This window comes from Nicotiana tomentosiformis, chromosome 8 (assembly GCF_000390325.3).
Source record: "Nicotiana tomentosiformis chromosome 8, ASM39032v3, whole genome shotgun sequence".
In the NCBI taxonomy this organism is placed as follows: domain Eukaryota; kingdom Viridiplantae; phylum Streptophyta; class Magnoliopsida; order Solanales; family Solanaceae; genus Nicotiana; species Nicotiana tomentosiformis.
Window position 1 is genome coordinate 51,995,057 of NC_090819.1, and position 20,470 is coordinate 52,015,526.

The following is a 20,470-nucleotide window of genomic DNA, read 5'->3' on the forward strand; positions in this document are numbered from 1 at the left end:
TAAATACATATATCTTGCTACCAGTTGACTACGTGTCAAAATAGGTAAAGGCGATCGCATTGCCAACAAATGATGCCATGGTGGTAGATGCGTTTGTGAAAAAGAATATATTTTCGAGGTTTGGGACTCCACATGCCTTGATTAGTGATGAAGGGACACATTTTTGCAATCGGTTGTTGAATAACCTTCGAGATAAATATGGAGTCCGCCATAGAGTTTCCACGGCATATCATCCGCAAACAAGTGGACAAGCTGAGGAATATTAGAGAAGACGGTGAGTGTGAATAGGAAAGATTGGGCTGCAAAGCTAGATGATGCCTTGTGGGCATATAGAACTACATACAAAACACCAATTGGGGCATTGCCTTATAAGCATGTCTATGGAAAGGCATGTTACTTGCATGTTGAACTTGAACACAAAGCGTACTGGGCCATTAAAAAGTTGAATATGGACCTTGAAGCCGCGGGCGAGAAGAGACTCTTGCTGTTGAATGAGTTAAATAAGTTCAGGCTGCACTCTTATGGAAATGTTAAGCTTTACAAAGAGAAAATAAAAAGATGACATGACAAGCATATCAATCTACGTCACTTCGAACCGGGCCAACATGTACTATTGTTCAATTCTAGGCTCAAGCTGTTTCCTGGTAAGTTAAATTCGAGATGGTCAAGTGCATTTGAGGTAGTGAGAGTCACTCCTTATGGTACAATTGAGCTGCGCGCTTCACATGGTGAAAGAAAACGTTTAGTGAATGGACACAGAGTCAAGCACTATTGGGGAGGAATCATTGATCGTGAGAAGACCAAAGTAGTACTCGCTAATGAGTAAGCGAGGTCCTGCGTCATTATCACGCCCCGAACCTGGGTGCGAGACCGGCACCCGGTGCCTCACTTAACCTAGTGTACCAACTTGCGACTGAGGGACTCTGAACATACAATGTCATACTTTGGCCATGGGGCCACATTGCAAGACAATTTGCGAAGCAAAATATAAAACAGAACGGAAACTAGTTTTGACTAAACATCAATATAAAGTTGGGCCGACATGGCCGTCATAACTACTACATCTGACAAACCAACAAAATATACATACAAAGCCTACAAGCCCAACATGCTGCACTAACTGATAGGATATGTCTACAAGCCTCTACTAATAGATGTACTGTGACCGGAACAAGGCCCCGACCTACCCATAACATATATACATATATACACAATATGTACACAAAACCCTAGATCCGGCAACTCCAAAGGACGTGGAGCTTACCGATCAAGCTCAACTCGGGCAACACCTACTGAGGAGGTCTATCCGTCTGTCTATCAGAACCTGCATGTATGAAATGCAGCATCCACAGAAAAGGGACGTCAGTACGAAATAATGTACCGAGTATGTAAGACAATAAAATAACTTAAAGCTGAAACTGAACTGATAATATAATAACTGAAAGTAACTGGGAGTCAAAGATGATCTGGAGATATACTTACCTGCTGATACTGACTCAATTCTCTCAATATAGTAAGTATAATAAATGTCCGGCCCTATAAGGCTGGGTACGTGTAACTGCTCGTCCATAGAAAGCTCGCTCATAGGCGCTCGACCATACTAGGCTAGGTATCTCGGACATTTTGGGCTCGCTCATAGGTGCTCGGCCACAATAGGCTCGGTAAATAATCTACCATCTGATCAGAGGTTGCCCAATAGGGGCCTACCCATCGATTATAGCTTGATGGTGGCAAAAATACTGTAATACTGTATATATATAGAGAGACCCTCTGCTCTCTTGACTGGAAGAAGACAATACTTAACCGAATATAAAGTCCCGATAAGGGATAACACTATAAATTATGAGACTAGGATAATGTACATAAGTTTAGGAATACGAACTTCTCTTTATGCCTCGTTATCAAACTCATGTAGTTACGGGATCACAATCTTTCCAATCACCAAGTTGAACTCGCCTCTTTGCACCTTAATCTACAACAACGATAATAATACTATCATTAAGTTAGAAAAGGTACAACTATCGCACAACGAACGACAAGCTTATTTTGTATACGGGCAGCATCTCCCCTATAATCCTTACTTCCTCCAAAAATCAGGGGGTCCTCCCTAAGTACTACAGTGAAAAACTAGCTGAGGAAATAAGGAAGAAGGCTTCAACCTAAGCATAGTAATTGAAGAAGAAATGGTCATGTAAAAACAGTCTCACTATAACTTTATATGCACTCCATAAGAAAGTGGCACCTACCGTGGCTAATGAACGGGAAGTGAAGTCAAAAGTAATATTCGAGATCATATGAGTTGCACAAAAATTCTGGCATGCATGGAAACTAAGATAAGCTAAGTATGCACGTAACAAGGGGCAGAAAGACCAGGAAAGGTAATTGCTTACGTTTGAAGAAAGCTGAGATGGAAAGAAAGGAATTATTTGATCAATGATCCAGAGTTAGTTACGTTATGAACACACTTAAGATTTCGGAGTATTATCCATGCAACATATATGTTAACAATCATATAGCCGTAGAAGACTCCAGTATAAGTTAAAAGAAAGAATTGAGCCCATGTCATGGACAAAGGATTGAATCATTAGAAGATTGTACCATGGATATTCCATAACACCCATGAAAGGCTAAAGTAATAACTAATACCAGGAGCTGCAGATCGGAAGATAGCTTAAAGCCTACATAAAAGCTGATCAGAAGGAAGAGGAAACTAAGGAGTTACATCAACTAAGTAATCAGGAGTCTGATTATTGGACCCAGAAAATTATAGAAATCATGATTAAGAACATAGCAGAATCACTCTTAATATCAGAGGTGCAAGAGAGATAGTACAACAACTATATTCTATAACGGTTCTACAAGAAAGGCAGTTAGAAGAGTACCAGCCTCATAAGAAGTCAGTATGGAGCTACCACCGGATTGTGCATGCACCAGAGGTGCAACTATTATAATAGAGCTTCAAGTTGTGAATGTGAATTATACATGTGTGAAAGCGAGGTCATAAAAGAGATAGAAGATGTGATGCGAGATTTTAAGGTAAGTAAGGTAAAGGTGAACAACGTACGAGATACTCAAATGCAGAAGGTTGCGACTAATCCATACTTTAGATAGAGGACTAGTAGCATTGCGACTAATCCATACCTATTGTTTCTAGGTATCGAGAGGTCTAGTTAAAAGAGTTAAGAAGAGTCTGAGACTGTGATGTCTCGCTTAATGTTCCAAAATAACATAAGGAAATCAGTGGTGCAAGCAAGTTGAAGAAAGGTTGCGAGTAGTATAAATGAATATGTGTAGGTCGCAAGCTAAAGTATGGTAAAGAGACAAGATTTTAGGAATACAGGAGTTAGGATAAGAAAGGGCGAGTGAGAAGGTGATGAGAATGGATAAGTCCTTAGGATTAATCCCATAAAAACAAGAGAGCTGATGGTTTTTCTAAGTTATAGAAAGCTCAGTATAGCCTGAATGAACTCAAAGGAGTCTAAGACTAATAGCATTTAAAAGAGATGGAATGCTGCCCTGGTAGTAGAATGAGGGTATAATTGTGATAAATGAAGGATGACGTTTGGGCCTTCGATTGAGTGATGATTTGAAGGGATTTCATGAGTTGTACATGATTAAAATACCCACGTAAGATGATGGGATGCTATGAAATATGGTTATGGAAGCATGGTATCGCCCCCAGGTGGATCAGTCAAATCATTTCAAATGTTCCTCGATGCGACGTGAGCCATAGCGGCAGTGTTACATAAAAGGTCAAGTTATTAGTGGTAAATTGTATATCAACATCGAGGTAAATCAACAATGGATAGATAATAGTTACAAAGTATGAGATAAGATTTGGCCGTCATTCTTAAGATGAACAGTAATGAGAAAGCATTAAAGAACTTAGATTTATACATATGGGATAAGCAACGAGAGTAACCTGGAATTTGGTAGCAGACTTCAGTAACGATAAATCGAAGAAAGAGTTATGGTATAGTATGACCTACCTAGATGCAGTAAAGTCATACGAATGGATAACCAGGTCTATGAAATAAGGTATAGCAATATTCGTAAGTTCAACAAAATACCGAGCGAAGAACTTCAGTACCTATAGATGCCTAGAGGGACATCTTGTCAAGCTTTGTATAATGTTTACAAAGTGAGGCCTAGAGATTGGCTAAAAGCTGGAGGAAAAAGGAGAGAAGAGTCGCATAGGCGCACTTACAAGGTCAGAGTAGTACAAGCTGCATGATAGAAGGTAGCAACAGTTACGAGATTGGAAGGATTCCGACCACAAGTCGTGGTGTGAGAAAGAGGCCTAAAGGGGGGAATTCCCTGGCCCTTGGATTTATTCACAGAACAGTTGCCTAGATGGCAAGAAGAGTACTAAAGAATTCGCAAGAACTATAGGTTATGATAATGATAAGTGCATCAGTCAACATTTGAGGACGAATGTTCCAAAGGGGGGAATGATGTTACATCCCGCATTTTCGGACGTTAAAGTTTCGTCGTAAGTTAATCGACGTAAGCACGTGAATGAGATTATTTTGAGATTATAATCATTTTGCTATTTCAAACAAGTGATGAGTAAATTCGTGAAAGTGAGAGGGTAAGCAAATCGAAGAAAATAAATTTCGTCGAAGTTAGACATCTTGGGATAAAATACGGTCCAAGCTATAATACCCCGGTATTTATGGACTTGTGCCATACAAGGTACCACATGACCATGATAGTAAGGTGTATAAACTATGTTAAAAGTGAGTAGTATTTTAGGTAAGTTGAGATAATTCTTGATTATGTGGGTAATTGATAAATTATTAGATTAGTGGGGGAATTAACAAGTTAATTAAGGAAATGAGTGGATAATTTTGGATAAGCCTCCCCCCCCCCAACGTGGCAGAAAACCTACCCCAAATAAATGACTCTTAATGTTATATGGTAAGGTGGCAAAATTAGAGAGTTAGGTGGCTAAGTCATCCTAAGTGGGTCCCACACCCACCAAACTTTAAAAGCCTCTCTAAATCACTTAAAGAGGTGTTGATATCTCTACAATATGAGGAAGGGACTCTTCATCAAGTTCATACAAGAACATGTATGATAGTAACGTGAGTTACTTCAATAAAAATTCATACGAAACTTCTTAGCATAATAGCAATGGGATTTTGCGATTCTAAAGGAGTACGGTGTAATCTTTCTCAAGAATATCATACGGATTCTCCCCTACTTCGATCCGCCGTTACGTGTTTTGTCGCAAAAGATATGTGTTGGAGGGATTGTCAAGAGAATCAATTCAGGTATGTTAAGGGTATCCCTTCTTTCTTTTTGGCATGATCCATACGATACAAACGAAACGAGTAAACGCATAATTTTCATAAATTACTCTATTCATAGAAGTACTAGGGGTGTCTATATTCTTGATTCTCCATGTAAATTATTATTATATCTTCTGTTCAAGGGTCTCAGAAAAATACATATTTGATAAAGTTTATCCAAAAGGCATATTGATCTTATGACATACCGAGAAATCTTATTAACGTATTTCTTATGTATTTCATGCATTTATGTGTACATTGACCAATGACCAGATGGCGTTATATACGCGTATATTATATGTATATGGGATATGAAAAAAGGTTATGGCATTATATACGCACAACCACCTGATCAGCTGGTATACGTTGATGATTTGCCCACAGTGGTCGAGATTATATGATGGGATGCCCTCAGAGGCTTGATTATGTTATGAACGCATATACCTATGCAGGGTATGATATTTATACGCATATGCATGACATTTTAAATATTAAATGATTCATAAAGCTATTTAGACTTACATGTCGAGTCTTTTACTTTATGTTCTCTCATGTCTATTATTTACTGATTTTCATTCCTTACATGCTCGATACATTATTTGTACTAACGTCCCTTTTTGCCTGGGGACGCTGCGTTTCATGCCCGCAGGTTCCGATAGACAGGTCGAGAGTCCTCCAAGTAGGCTATCAGCTCAGCGGGAGATGTTGGTGCACTTCATTTGCTCCGGAGTTGCCTATTTGATTAGTATGCATTGGACACGTATTGATTGGTATGTCGGGGCTCTGTCTCGGCATTATGATGTTTATGTACTCTTAGAGGCTTGTAGACATATGACATGTATATGAATGATTGTATGGCCTTGTCGGCCTATGTTTTGAGTGTACAAATGATCATGTCGGCCTTATAGGCCCGTATGTCACGTGCATAAATTTCTCTATCATATTGGGTCGTCATACGAATATACGTTATGTTGGTACTCGGTTGAGTAAGGCACCGGGTGCCCGTCGCGGCACATCGGTTTGGGTCGTGACAGAAACCCCCCACGAAGTGACGATAATAGCCGGACAAGCCGATAAAGCTTTGAATCTCCGTAGTTGAAGACGGTCCCCGCCAACTCTAAACTGCCTCAATCTTCTTCGGATCCACCTGAATCCCCTCACTTGACACCATGTGCCCCAAGAATGCCACTTAACTAAGCCAAAACTCACATTTGGAGAACTTGACATAAAACTTCTCCTCACTCAACCATTGCATCACAATCCTCAAATGATGGGCATGCTTCTCCTGGCTACGAGAGTACACCAGGATATCATCAATGAATACTATGACAAACTAGTCGAGATAAGGCTGAAATACAATGTTCATCATATGTATGAATGCTGCTGGGGCATTGGTCAACCCAAAAGACATCACAAGGAACTCATAATGACCATAACAGGTCCTGAATATCCGAGTCCCGAATCTTCAACTGGTGATACCCAAACCTCAAATCAATCTTAGAGAACACCCTCGCTCCCTAAAGCTGGTCAAATAGATCATCAATGCGCGGCAAAGGATACTTGTTCTTGATTGTAACTTTGTTCAACTGCCTATAGTCGAAGCACATGCGTATAGTACCATCCTTCTTCTTCACAAACAGAACCGGCGCCCCCCAAGGCGACACACTGGCCTAATAAACCCCTTATCAAGGAGTTCTTGAAGCTGTTCTTTTAGTTCCTTCAACTCAGCTGGGGCCATGCGGTACGAAGGTATAGAAATGGGCTGAGTACCCGACACCAAGTCAATACCAAAGTCAATATCCCTGTCGGGTGGCATGCCCAACAAGTCTGCAGGAAACTAATCCGTAAAGTCTCGCACCACCGGAACAGAATCAATAGTAGGGGTATCAGCACCAACATCCCTCACAAAGGCCAAATAAGATAAACATCCCTTCCCAACCATCCGTTGAGCCTTTAAATATGAAATCACCCTACCGGAAACATAATCTAGAGAACCTCTCACTCGATCCTCGGCAAACCTAACATCGCCAAAGTCACGATCTTAGCGTGACAATATAGCATAGCATGACATGGAGACAACCAATCCATACCCAGGATCACGTCGAAATCAACCATACTAAGCAATAAGAGATCAACTCTAGTCTCCAATCCACCAATAGTCACTACACATGACCGATATACACGGTACACAACAATAGTATCGCCCACTGGCGTAGATACATGAATAGATGAGACTAAGGACTCACAGGGCATATCTAGATAACGAGCAAAATACGATGATACATACGAATAAGTGGAACTAGGATCAAATAATACAGAAGCATCATTGTGGCATACTGAGACAATACCTGTGATCACTGCATCTAAAGCAACATCATCTGGCCTGGAAGGAATAGCATAGAATCGGGCCTGACTGCCACCTGATCGGCCTCCCCCTCTTGGGCGACCCCTAGCTGCCTGAGCCCTACCCCGAGCTGGCTGGGCGGGTGGTGAAGTAACTAGTGCTGAGGTCGTGGCCTGACTGCTCTATTGAACTGGACCTCCCATAAGGCGGGGACAGAACCACTTCACATGACCTAACTCTCCACACTCGAAACATCCCCTCTCGAAAAATGGCGGCAAGTACTGAGGCGGACCCCGAGAACCAAAATAACTATCAGAAGAACCTGGTACAGAAGAACCATGCACTGATGGTGCACGGGATGGACTCTGAGCTGGAAGAGCACTGAGAGATGACTGGCCCGGACGGGCACTGTATGAACCATGGCTAGATAATGCAACACGGTGAACTGGACGAGCCATCTGAGCGGGCCTATAAGGACGACCCCTGCTGTGGTAAGACTGTCCCCCAGAATGAACACCACTGGGACCGCTCGAAACTCGACGCCTCCCTCTCCTCATGCTCCTGACTATGGACCATCTCTATCTGCCGAGCAATATCAACCACCTCGTCAAAAGTAGCACCAGATAGCCTCTCCCGAGTCATAAGCAACCGCAACTGATATGTAAGGCCATCAATGAACCTCCTAATCCTCTACCTATCCGTGGGAACCAACCAAATTGCGTGACAGGCTAACCCGGAAAACTTTATCTCGTACTGAGTCACAGACATGTCATCCTGACGTAGCTGCTCAAACTATCTGTGCAGCTCCTCTCTACGAGACTATGGCACGAACTTCTCCAAGAAGAGAACGGAGAACTCACGCCATGTAAGTGGTGCTGCACCGACTGGCCTGCGCCTCTCATAATCTTCCCACCATCTGAAGGCAGCCCCAGTAAACTGAAAAGTAGTGAATGAGACCCCACTGGTCTCCAGAATACCTGTCGTGCGAAGAATCCGCTGACACCTATCCAAAAAGTCCTGGGCATCCTCAGACTCAGCCCCACTGAATGATGGAACCTGGAGTCTCCCAAATCTCTCTAGTCTCCTCTGCTCATTATCAATCATAACAGGACCTGCCTAGGCATGAGCGGCTGGGCTAGTGGTACCCCCGATGTCTGGAGTTTCTACATCACCGGTTCTGGTATACGGGCGACGGGAGTCTGAGTACCTCCCCCGACCTGAGAAGTGGCTGCCGCAGCCGGAACAGAAACCGCCTGAGCAAGGTTAGTGCACACAGTCAAAATTTGAGCCAAAGCCTCTTGAAGGCTTGGAATCACAATAGGCACAACTGGTGCCTGAGTTGGCCCTACTGGCTCAACCATAGCTGGTACCTGCTCCTGAGCTAGATCAACTGGTGGATCTGCATGTGCCGCTCTAGCTGCTGTACGAGCTGCACCCATGCCTCTACCGCGGCCCCTATCGCAACATCGACCTCTTGTGTCCCTAGTTGGTGGTACTGGTGGCTGTCCATCCTGACCGGTAGTACGTATCCTCACCATCTGTGAGAGAATAGAACAACAGAAATTTAGTGACCGGAATCAACAAATCCGCAAGACAAGAATATAAGAATGTGAAGTTTCCAAAGGGTTCGACAGCCTCTCGAAGATAAGTACATACGTCTCTGTACCGATCTGCATGACTCTACTAAACCTGCTCATGACTCATGAGACCTATGTAACCTAGGGTCTGATACCAATTTGTCACGGCTCAAAATAAATCCGTCGTGATGGCGCCTATCATAGTACTAGGCAAGCCAACTACTCAGACATTTTCAATATTTTAAAATTTTGAAAGATATGAAAACAGCTTAATTAAAGGAAAATCTTTTAAAAACAGGATAGGAAGTCATAACTCAATACATAATCTCTCTCAAGAATCGGGGTGTCGCCGAGTACATGAGCATCTACATAAAGATAGTCTAGTACACCGTCCAGAAAATAAAACTGAAATTAATAACATGAAAGATAAGGGAGGAGAGTCAAGGTCTGCGAACGCCCAATAGCTACCTCGATGATCTCCAAATGATCGGACTCCACAATCAACGATCACCGTGCCCGAAAATGCCTGAATCTGCACACGAGGTGCATGGTGTAATGTGAGTACAACCAACTCAGTAAGTAACAATACTAACTATTGGACTGAAAGTAATGACAAGCTCAGCAGGTACAATTCGATATAGAATTACAGTACAGAAATGTAGACATGCTTTCAAGTTCAACAGATAACTTAATACAAGAAAAATAGATCAACTCAGAATAATTTGAGGAATGTGACATCTACATGCCAATGTACATGCTATATGGGATGCACTACAATGGAAGTCTCGTGAACTCATACTATCTGAATACTCAATCTCTCAGTACTGTTCAACAGTTGTCCCTCTTTAACCAAAAATGATGAAAGCATTTTCGAGAAAAGAAATTGATGTAGTTGCCAATTTTGTCCCGGCCAACAAGTACGCCCTTAAAAGGATAAGGATGATATGGACGTTGGAAAAATTATGGGATGGAATCATTTCGATCGAATGTCCTATTTGAAGGTGGACTTTCCTATTATCCTATTAAAGGCAGATGAGCCTAAATGCCATATTAAAGGCGAATGAGCCTAAATATCCTATTAAAGGCGGACGAGCCTAGATATCCTATAGAAGGCGGCCATGGCCTAAGGGAGGATCGAAATGATTCAAAATGAAAGGTATTTTGAAAGGCTGCGGCCGCACTCCGATTTTCGAGTTGCCTACATATCGAGGGCTTTATGAGAATTAGGCCATATGTAGGTCAAACGATTAACGACTAAGAGATGGACACAATTGAATTTGATTTACCTATATAACCACGATTTTGCAAAATATAATTTGGGAGTAGATCTTTGACCTCTTGATGATGAGCTTAACTCCACCTTCGACAATTTTCCCAGTTCGTTGCTTAGATATGATCCACGATTTGATGTGTGGTGCGAACTTCTGATCCTGTCATCTTATGAAACAAAATATACTAGAAAATTCATTAGCGACTTTGAATATATAAATATGATGGAATGGAGGAAGTTGATATTAAATCCACATTCACAAAATTACATACACCATATATGTTATGTACAAGGTGAAAGGAAGTCCACAATGAAGGAAGTAAATAAGGTGAGAAAAAACAAAACACAATTGAAGTCTACTGTGCATAAAAGTAAATCCACAAATAAAGTCTACAATACATAAAGTAAATCCACAATTAAAGTCCACGGTGCAAAACATAAATTCACAATTGAATTCCACAATGCATAAAGTAAATTCACAATTGAAGTCCACAATGCATAAAGTAAATCCACAATTGAAGTCCACGGTGCATAAAATAAATCCACAATTGAAGTCCACGAAAAATTAAAGTCCACGAGAGATTGAAAATGATAATTGATTATTGACGATTGAAAATTGAAATTATCGATTGAAATTTGATAATTGAAAATTAATTAATGGAGATTGATAATTAAAGCCCATAAGTTTGTATTTTAAAATCGAAAAATTAAGATAGATAATTGAAAATTGAAGACTCGTATTTGAAGTTCCCTAATATGTAATATAGCATATATTTATTTTAGTAGAACCCACTAGGCATTGTGCCTAGGGTTTTTGTATATACAAATGAAGCAAATTCAAAGGAGGGGGGCATGAACCTAACCTCAAACCTATGGTGGAATACCACTTGATTATCCAAACAAAACAATCAAGAGGATCCAAAAGCTTATGTGAAGTTAGACCTATAGTGAATTTCCAGTTATCTATCCATATTTGATAGACATTTGGATGACAAAAGACAATGTGAAGTTATCCTAGGTCAACTATACAATATAAACCTATGTCAACTATGCAAAAGAGTTGGAGGGAGACCTTCCAAAAACTAACAGGTAGGTACATCCATCCTATGAAAAGGACTGTCTTCAACATAGCTATACACTGACCAAGTCGAAGATAGCTAACAAAAGGAGGTATGGTGTTGAAGTAACATGCTACCTCTATTTGTTGGAGCTAATAGAAGAACTTGGGCATGAGGTATTTCCTGTGTGTGACCAATGCATTAATGTATTTTGCACTGGATGGTGAATGATTGTTGTCTTCATCCAGGACAGAAGAGGTGAATCAAGTTGAGCTGATGGCATCTGGAAGTTGGTTCTGCACTCCATATCAAACATTTGTGCTTGTATGTGTGTATATCTCTGCACCTGGAGGGTGATATTAAACTTGTCAAACTGAACATTTAGGCCTGAGCCCCAAAATTTGTCCAGGTTATTCATTGTTTGGGCACATGTGTGTGAGCTATATGGTTCCATAAACTATATATGGTGATTGCCTGTAGAGAAAACTAGGGCAGCTAGGTTTGTTCCCCTAGTTGTGTCCAGTTGGTTGCTCAGTTGGCAGTAGTCACTGTGTGTGATTGCTTGGAACCTGCTTGTTGTTGCACCATATTGGGCAACTAGCTTTGAGCCCCCAGACATGACATGCATGTCTGGATGTCTTATGTGATCCAATATGGCATGATGAAGTTGGCATTCCCAGGATGATTGATGAATTTTCAACAGACTGAGCACTTGAAGTGCTGATACCACACATTGAGGATTCACCAATGATCTAGGCCTACTTTTTGTACTTTCAAAATTTAACAAACAAGTTAGAAGAAAGTGTTCCCTTTTATCCATCTCCCAGAAAACAAAGATAAGGTGTTCTGCTCCCAAATATTTATTTCTACAAACTGTGATCTGCAACATTGTGTTTTCCTCCTTTGCATTTAAGCAGTTAGCCAAATTCTGACATGCTTGTGACCTTTGGTAGACTCTCAGCAGGATGAGCATTGGGATTGCTGATACCACACACTGAAAGTAAATCAAATAGTTAAGCATGCCACAAGAACAATTACCCGCAAAAAGGAAAAAAGAGTTAAAGATGTGTATCTTTATGTCCTCTGTCCTTGGATTGTGGGTATGCAACTCTACTCCCAGGTTCTTGTGGATTCTGAGAGTTGGTGTGAGATGTGAGTTGTTGGCTAGGGAAATTGATTAAGTCTCCGGAGTGTAAGGATAGATCTTAATGTATTTGTAGTAGTGTTGAAGTGGAGTAAGGTTGTTGTAAAGGGTTGCTGAGGGTGTAATGGTATTAAGGTGTTGTGCTGGTGATTGTGGGTATGGTATATTTAGTTGCCTGCATTGAAGGTTAGCTACAGAGAACACCACTCTTTATAGTATTAAAAAACCTCCAACAGACTGAGCACCCAAGGTGCTAATACAACACCTTGGAGGTCTATCAATGTTATGAGTGTGTCCAATGTGGTGCACATAAGAACAAACAGGTTAGTAAAAACCATACTGTTGTTGCATTTAAACTGCTCTTATGGTGGCGTTAGCATCTGAACCACAGTTCCTACTCATGCTGCTGTGATGATATTTCATGATGTATAATTGGACAAATTTGTATTCTCCCCTCAATTTATTTGTATCAACCATAACCATGAGAAGTGGTGGAAGCCAATTGTGGTGGTGTAATGATTCTTTGAGTCTTTCTGTATCTGAAAGCTTGGGTGTCCAAAATATCTTTCTGGATTTGGCCCCCTTATATGAGGAGGTAGATTAAAAGTGTTGGGGAAGTGTGTTAGTGCAATGAGATCATAACTGAGTTTAGATATTAAATCAGCAGGGGAATTGGCCTCTCTGTACACATGAGAGTATGTGATCTTCTCACACTGAAGACAAAGTGCTCTCAGCTTCTGCAAATTCATCTTGATGATCCAAGGGGGATCATTATTGCTTGTCAACCAGTTTGATCAATAGCTCAGAATCTGCCTGTAGATGTACTCTGTTGTACCCATTAGCAATGCACCACTGGATATAGAAGCGGCTTTCGTTTTTGCCAAATTGATGGTACCCTCACCCAATGGGGATGCAATTGTCTGAATAAATTCTCCCAAATGATTTCTAATTATAACACCACCACCTATCCTCCCAGAGCTGATCAAATGTAACGACCCGACCGGTCGTTTTGAGAATTAGCGTCCTGTTCAGTGGCTTAAGGTCTCGAATAGCTTCGTATTGTGTATTATGACTTGTATGTGTATCCGGGTTAGGTTTTTGGATGATTCGGGATTTGACTTGGAAGAATGATTTTTTTAGAAGCTTAAGCGGCAAGAGTTGACCGGAGTTTGACTTTTACGTGGACAACTCCGAAATAGTATTTTGATGATTCGAATAGCTTTGTATGGTGATTTTGGACTTAAGCGTACGTCTGAATTTAGATTTGGAGGTCCGTAGGTGGATTTGATGCATTTTGGCGAAAGTTCAAAAATTGAAGGTTTAGAAGGTTGAGAGGTTTGACCGGGAGTTGACTTTGTTGATATCGGGTTCGGATTATGATTCCGAAAGTTGGCATAGCTCCGTTGTGTCATTTGGGACTTGCATGCAAAATTTGACGTCATTCCGTGTTGAATTGATATGATTCGGCGCAAGTTGCGGAAGTTGAAAGTTCATAAGTTCGATTTGAAGTGCGATTTGTAGTTTTGATGTTGTTTGATGTGATTTGAGGCCTCGAGCACCACATTATGTTATGGAACTTGTTGGTATGTTCGGACGGTGTCCCGGGGGCCTCAGGTGTATTTCGGATGGGCTATGTGCCATTTCCTCCCATTTTAGAATGTTAGTTATGTTATCTGGTTTTCTTTATCACGTTCGCGTCTATGGTACCGCGTTTGCATAGTGTAATTTGGAGGCAGGCAGTATTTGTTCTTCGCGTTCGCGAATAGGTGAACGCCTTCGTGAAGCTTGGAAGACTTTTTGTCTTCGTGTCACATGCAGTGCTCCGCGATCGTGCAAAAGTAAGGCAAGAAGGGCATTAAACAATTTTCTTTTCGCGTTAGCAAGAACACAAACCCGTTCGCGTAGAGTCTGAAGATCTTGGTCACCGCTTTCGCGACCTTAGTGTCGCGTTCGCGTAGCACGATTTGGCAGCTGAAGGTTTTGTTCTTCGCAATCGCGATGTATAATTCACTGGGCAGAATATAAAGTACTCTATTTCGAGGGCTTTTGATATTTTATCACTTTTTGGGTTAGAGAGCTCGATTTAGGGCAATTTTGGAGGGGATTTTCATACTTTGAATTGGGGTAAGTTTTCTTCACCCGAATTTGATTATATTTCATGATTCCATCTTTGTTTTTATCATTAAATTAGTGATTTGAGTTGGAGAAAATTGGGGATTTTTTTGTAAAAACTTTCTAAAATGTAAAATGAGAATTTAAAGGCCGATTTGATGTTGGAATTGGATAATTTTGGTGTGGCATATCGGAATGGATGTTTGAATTTTGTGAGTTTTGTCGAGTTACGAGGTTTGGATAATTTTGGTGTGGTTGGACTCATATCGGAATGGATGTTTGAATTTTGTGAGTTTTGTCGAGTTACGAGGTGCAAGCCCGGGGTTGACTTTTGAATTGAATTTTTAATTTTCCTCAAAGATCGGAGTTTTATTATCTGAAATTATTTCCTATGGTTTTTATTTATAATATTAAGTTATTTTGACAAGATTTTAGCCGTCCGGAGATTGTTTCACACGAAAAGGTCATTTTAGAGTATTGGTTTAGCTTCTTTGAGGTAAGTATCTTGTCTAACTTTGTGTGGGGGAACTACCCCTTAGGATTTGAGAAAACCGTGCACGCGAGGTGACGAGTGCGTACTCAGGTTTATATATGGAAATCGACCGGTTTAGACTCTTAGGCTTCTTTCATGTATTTATTTAGAATTCTTAGCACATGTTATTTCTTTTATTTGTCATGTTTACTTTCACATGCTTTATTTGAAGTTGTTGTTACATGTCACATCCTTTACTTGTAAAGTTTACTCTTATATGCTTTATTTGAAGTTGTGGCCTCTTTTATCATTATGTGACTTCCTTTATTGTCGGGTTACTCTTAATTGAAATTGTTGTTACATGATATTCTTTTGTTGCAGGGTTATTCTCATGCATTTAGATGTAGTTGCTAGTTCATGCCATCTCTTTCATTGTTAGCCTATGAATATGAAGTTTGCCATTTTATGGAAATACTTTCATTATCGAGTTTATCCTTAACCAATTAATTAAAGTTGAAGTTATTGAAAGTCATTAATCTATTTTAATTGAAGTTGTGTTTAAAGGGGGTGTTGTTCATTGTTGAGTTACTTTCCTGTTTATTTTGTTATTGAGATTCTATACCCATTGTGTTTGAGCCGTGGGCTATTTGTTGTGGAAATATTGATATTGTTGGTTCTTTTGGAAAGGTTGTTGCCTATGGGCACTTGTGGTACGAGTTGATATGTTGTCTTGTTGTGATGTTAGCACATGTGAATTATTGTGTGGATTGGTTGTTGTTATGCGGAGCATAAGGGTGGCATTTCACTGTTGTTGTTATGCCTGACATCTCACTATTGTTGATTATGCAGAGTGATACGAGTGGCTATTGTGTTATTGTCCGGACGGAGCGATAAGGGTGGCTATTATGCGGAGTGATACGGGTGGCTATTAGAGCGATACGGGTGACTAATGATATTGTCAAGGTAGAGTGATATGGGTGGCTATCTAGGGGCATTATGTTGACAATATTCGTGTGATAGTGTGATTCTACTTCTGTATGTGTTGCTTTCAATGAGCTACTTGATGTCTTTGATATTACTTGTTGACTTGGGTTGTAATAGTACACTCGCACAAGCATACACCGTAGCTTGCCACTTATACTAGTTCAAGGGTATGAAACGTAACATTTATTGATCATGCCCATGCATTCTTGTATTATCTGTTCTCATGTTGATATTGAGCCTGTGACCATGCCAGGCGGATTGTGATGAACCTGTGACCATGTTGGGCGGATTGTAATTCTGAGCCTGTGATCATGCTGGGCGGATTGAGATGTTGGCACGTGAGTTGTCAGTGTGGTTATGATTAGAAATGTGGGCACAAGGTGCCGTGAGAATATGATTTGTGGGTTGAGACTCGTGACTTGTGATTATCGGAGTAATTTTGTTGCGAAACTTGTGTTAGAACGACTTATTTAATTGGTTGTTATTTATTTTCCTTATTTGGTTTCAATGGTACTTTCACGATATTCTTATTACTTTACTATTTATATCATCACATGTTGATTCTTGTTGCCATTTACATCATCCTGCTTTCATTATTACCTTATTACTTCTATACTACACATGTTATTTTGACTATTAGGTGTCTTGACTTGTACCTCGTCACTACTCCATTGAGGTTAGTCTTGATACTTATTGGGTACCGACTGTAGTGTACTCATACTATATTTCTGCAATATTTTTGTGCAGATCCAGGTATTGGAGATATCGGACTCAAGCGGAGTTAGCTTATTGATCGCGATGATTCAATGTAGAGCTGCTTGATCGTCGCAGTCTCCTTGGAGTCCTTTCCTTTCATTTTAATGTCAACTTGTTATTTGAACAATATTATATTTCGATCTTTGAGATCTTTCCATGTATTCGGCTAAAGTTCGTGACTCTAACCTAGTCTTGGGAGGTTGTTATGATTATTGCCGCATAGGCTTATTTCGCTTTTGTTTCGGTATTCATATTAAACTTTGTTTTAAATTATCATTGTTAAACTGGCTTAATTGTTGTAAGTAATCGACTTACCTAGGTGCCATCACGACACCTATGGTGAGATTTTGGGTCGTGACATCAAAGCACTCCTATCACTGTTAGCTTTTACAAAACCAGCCGCATGTCTAGTCCATTTAACCTGATGGACAATAGTATGATGTTTGATATTCTCAATGATAGAGTATAGATTCACCCATCTATAAGGCTAGTTAATAGTAGGAAAATTGGTGTGGAGAAGCAATTGGACAATAGAGTTGATGGAGAAGATTACTCTAGCTATAGAGGAGGCCTTTGAACCATACTTAGCACTACATCTGTTTTTCCACAGGTTCCAACATATGATAAAGGGGAGAGAGAGGCTAGAATCAACTTCAACACTTCATTGTTTTTCTTCTGAAGCCACCAGTGCATCAAGATCAATCTGAGTGGCATGTTATCAGTTTTAATTCCAGTTGGACCTCCATGTTTCTTACACACTGTCTTAGCAAGGTAGCCTTGTCTGAAGATGTGCTCTATTATTTCATCTGTAGGTATGGTACAACATACACATCTTGATACAGTAATAATTCCAAAGGAACTAATCCTGTCATCAGTGGGTAACTTATTTCTGAGAGCTCTCCAAAGACAAAAGAACCATTTAAATGGGATCTTTTTGTGCCAGGTCATTTTATTGGTAAAATTGGGCTGCGTTTTTTTTTAACATTTCCCAAGTAGATGCACATGAAAATTTTCCAGACAATGTGGGAGTCCAGATAGTTTAATCTTGGGATTGCAGTTTGTAGTAGATGTGAATTTGCATTATATCTTGAATCTTATGTGTTGGAGCTACTCTGTTCAATTCCAGTAGGTGCCAATGACCATTTTCCCAAAATTGAGCCACATGGATATTTCCAGGTCTGCCTCTTTCAATTCTGTATGACACCTTACACGTATCCGTAATGAGCATGAGTTGTTCTTGCCTGACACGTATCCATTCCGCATCATCTAGTTTGGCTTCCTGGATGACTCTCAAAGATGGTTTCTCGACCTATGCGAGTACCACAACTTTTGTGCCATATACTAACATATATGGCGTTGCCGAAGCAGATGTTCTTATAGTGATACGGTAACCAAGTAAGGCAAAGGACAGCTTCTCGTGCCATTGCATGTGATTGTCAACTATCTTCCGTAAGATCCTCTTGATGTTTTTGTTGGCTGCTTCAACTGTACTCGAATTATAAGAATAAATGGTCGGGTTGACAACAATATTCTAAAAGCAAGTTTCCTACTTTCTACAAATATGTTTATCACAACTCTTTCAAAAAAGGACTCATCCATAGTTTAAATGCATAGATAGTTGATACATTTTCCTTAAGATCTAGTTATACTGTTAAAGGCTCCTCTAGATTAGTTAAATACTTCATACTCACTGGGGCATATAACTTTATCACCAATGAAAAATGCTTTCATTTAAGCAGATAACTTTCTGTAGTCCACTACTAAAAAGTAATAAAGCAAACCTATCCTAAATACAATTTATCTAACAATGAGCACATAAAACATTCATCACGCTTCGGCATAAAGAACTCAATATTCATAGTTCCTATAGAACTAAATAATACTAGTACATAATAGTTGCAAGTAATAATTATTCTTTTTATATACTACTCCATTGATAGAAACCTGAGCATATGATTATTAGAAGAGTATTCTCATTGCAAAAGAGGACTACAACTACTATTATTGCATCTTAAGAACAGTTCCAAATGACATAATTTCTAATACATGATTTTATAACAAGGCTTCACAAACATGCACGACTAAGTAAACTTGAGACATGGTTTCTAAGGAAAGGACACCTCTACTGTCACATTTTTCTACGGTCACATTAATATGCAAGGAGAACCAAAACTTATTTTTCAGACAAATATGCTATTCAAGATTTAACAACAGAACGAATCTACAGGCATAAATAACATTCAGTAATACAAAGATCCTAAAGCATAATTTCTATAAAATAAAAAAAAATTTAACAATAACAAAAATAAACAGCGCGAGAGTCGAATTTACCTTCCTGAGCAGTAAACTGGGACTTTGAGGGATCAGACCTACCACTCCTTAGTTGCCGAGAATGTAAAAATGGAGACTAAAAAATTGAAAGTTTTTCATAGATTGTAAAGCTTGAGATTATAAAGAAAAGCAGAGTATGATATGAACTGAGTTTTTTCAGAATTCAAAGATGGTTCTAAGCTGAAGCTTTAGGATGTATTTATAGAGAAGAAAGTGCTAGGGTTTTATTTTTTTGAAATTCAAAAGGAAGAGGTCATGGATCGATTTTAGATCGCAAAAAGAGCCGTTTCGATGAGTCAACATCGTGATAGAAGAGAGATGAAGAGATATAGCCGTTTGAAATCAAGTGTGATCCCTGCTTTGTCAATTCTCCGTGTGAGGCGAAACAAAATTCAAAATTCCCTTTGGCTTTTGTGTTGACTGAATCTTTTTACATATGAGAGATGGAAGATTTTTCACTAAAAAGGAGAGGCAAGGTTCTGTTACAACTAATGGGGTTAGAATTTTCGCTCAAGAGAAAAGGGGTTAGGGTACGGCTAGTTTGGAGGAGACTAGAGTTAGAGAGATTTGGAGACTTAGCTTTTAGGGCTTTTAGATAATTCCCTTGGATTACTGGATAATGAGATGGACAATTGGGTTTTTAAAAAAAAAGATCTGATGGGTTGCTGAATGTGGTGATATAAAGGCTTTATTTGGGCCGAAAATCATGGCCTTTTTCTTCTTCAGATTAATTTAATTTGGCTTCTATATCTTAATAACTTGGACTCAATAAAAACAATACTTAGAGCATATATAATATTACATATTAAAATAAGTGATTAACTCAATAATAGTCATATTATGCTAATATTAATAATCATGCTAATAATGACAGTATCAATAGTAATTAATAATAATAATAATCTTAATTAAAATAGTAGTAATCACTCCTATAATTATACTTATAATTAATAAATAGATTATTAAATAATTTAAAAAATATAACATTAGATTATTAATGAATAGGGAGCACCAAAAAATTAATTAGAAGAAAGGTAGGACAAAATTGGGTATCAACAGTACTTAAGTGGGTCGAGTCGGGATATTAGATGTGTGGTATATGCTGATAGGTAGTGTTTTAACTTCTGA

At 39.5% G+C, this 20,470-nt stretch overlaps 1 long non-coding RNA gene across 7 annotated transcripts in view; it reads right to left on the reverse strand.

Moving 5' to 3' along the window:
- LOC104087968 (uncharacterized) overlaps positions 1-19,960 on the reverse strand; it is a 32,990-nt gene extending 13,030 nt beyond the window's left edge. Inside the window, exons 1-7 of one of the 7 annotated variants that reach the window (XR_011410320.1) lie at positions 19,343-19,960; positions 12,018-18,496; positions 10,502-11,889; positions 9,684-9,747; positions 9,009-9,176; positions 7,643-8,891; positions 989-1,324 (exon numbers count right to left, since the gene is read on the reverse strand). This is a non-coding gene — a long non-coding RNA (uncharacterized lncRNA). Of the gene's footprint in view, positions 1-988; positions 1,325-7,642; positions 8,892-9,008; positions 9,177-9,683; positions 9,748-10,501; positions 18,497-19,342 lie in introns of those variants that run through there. The other 6 variants (XR_011410324.1, XR_011410325.1, XR_011410322.1 and 3 more) reach the window with 6 other exon arrangements.
- Positions 19,961-20,470: the final 510 nt, after the last annotated feature.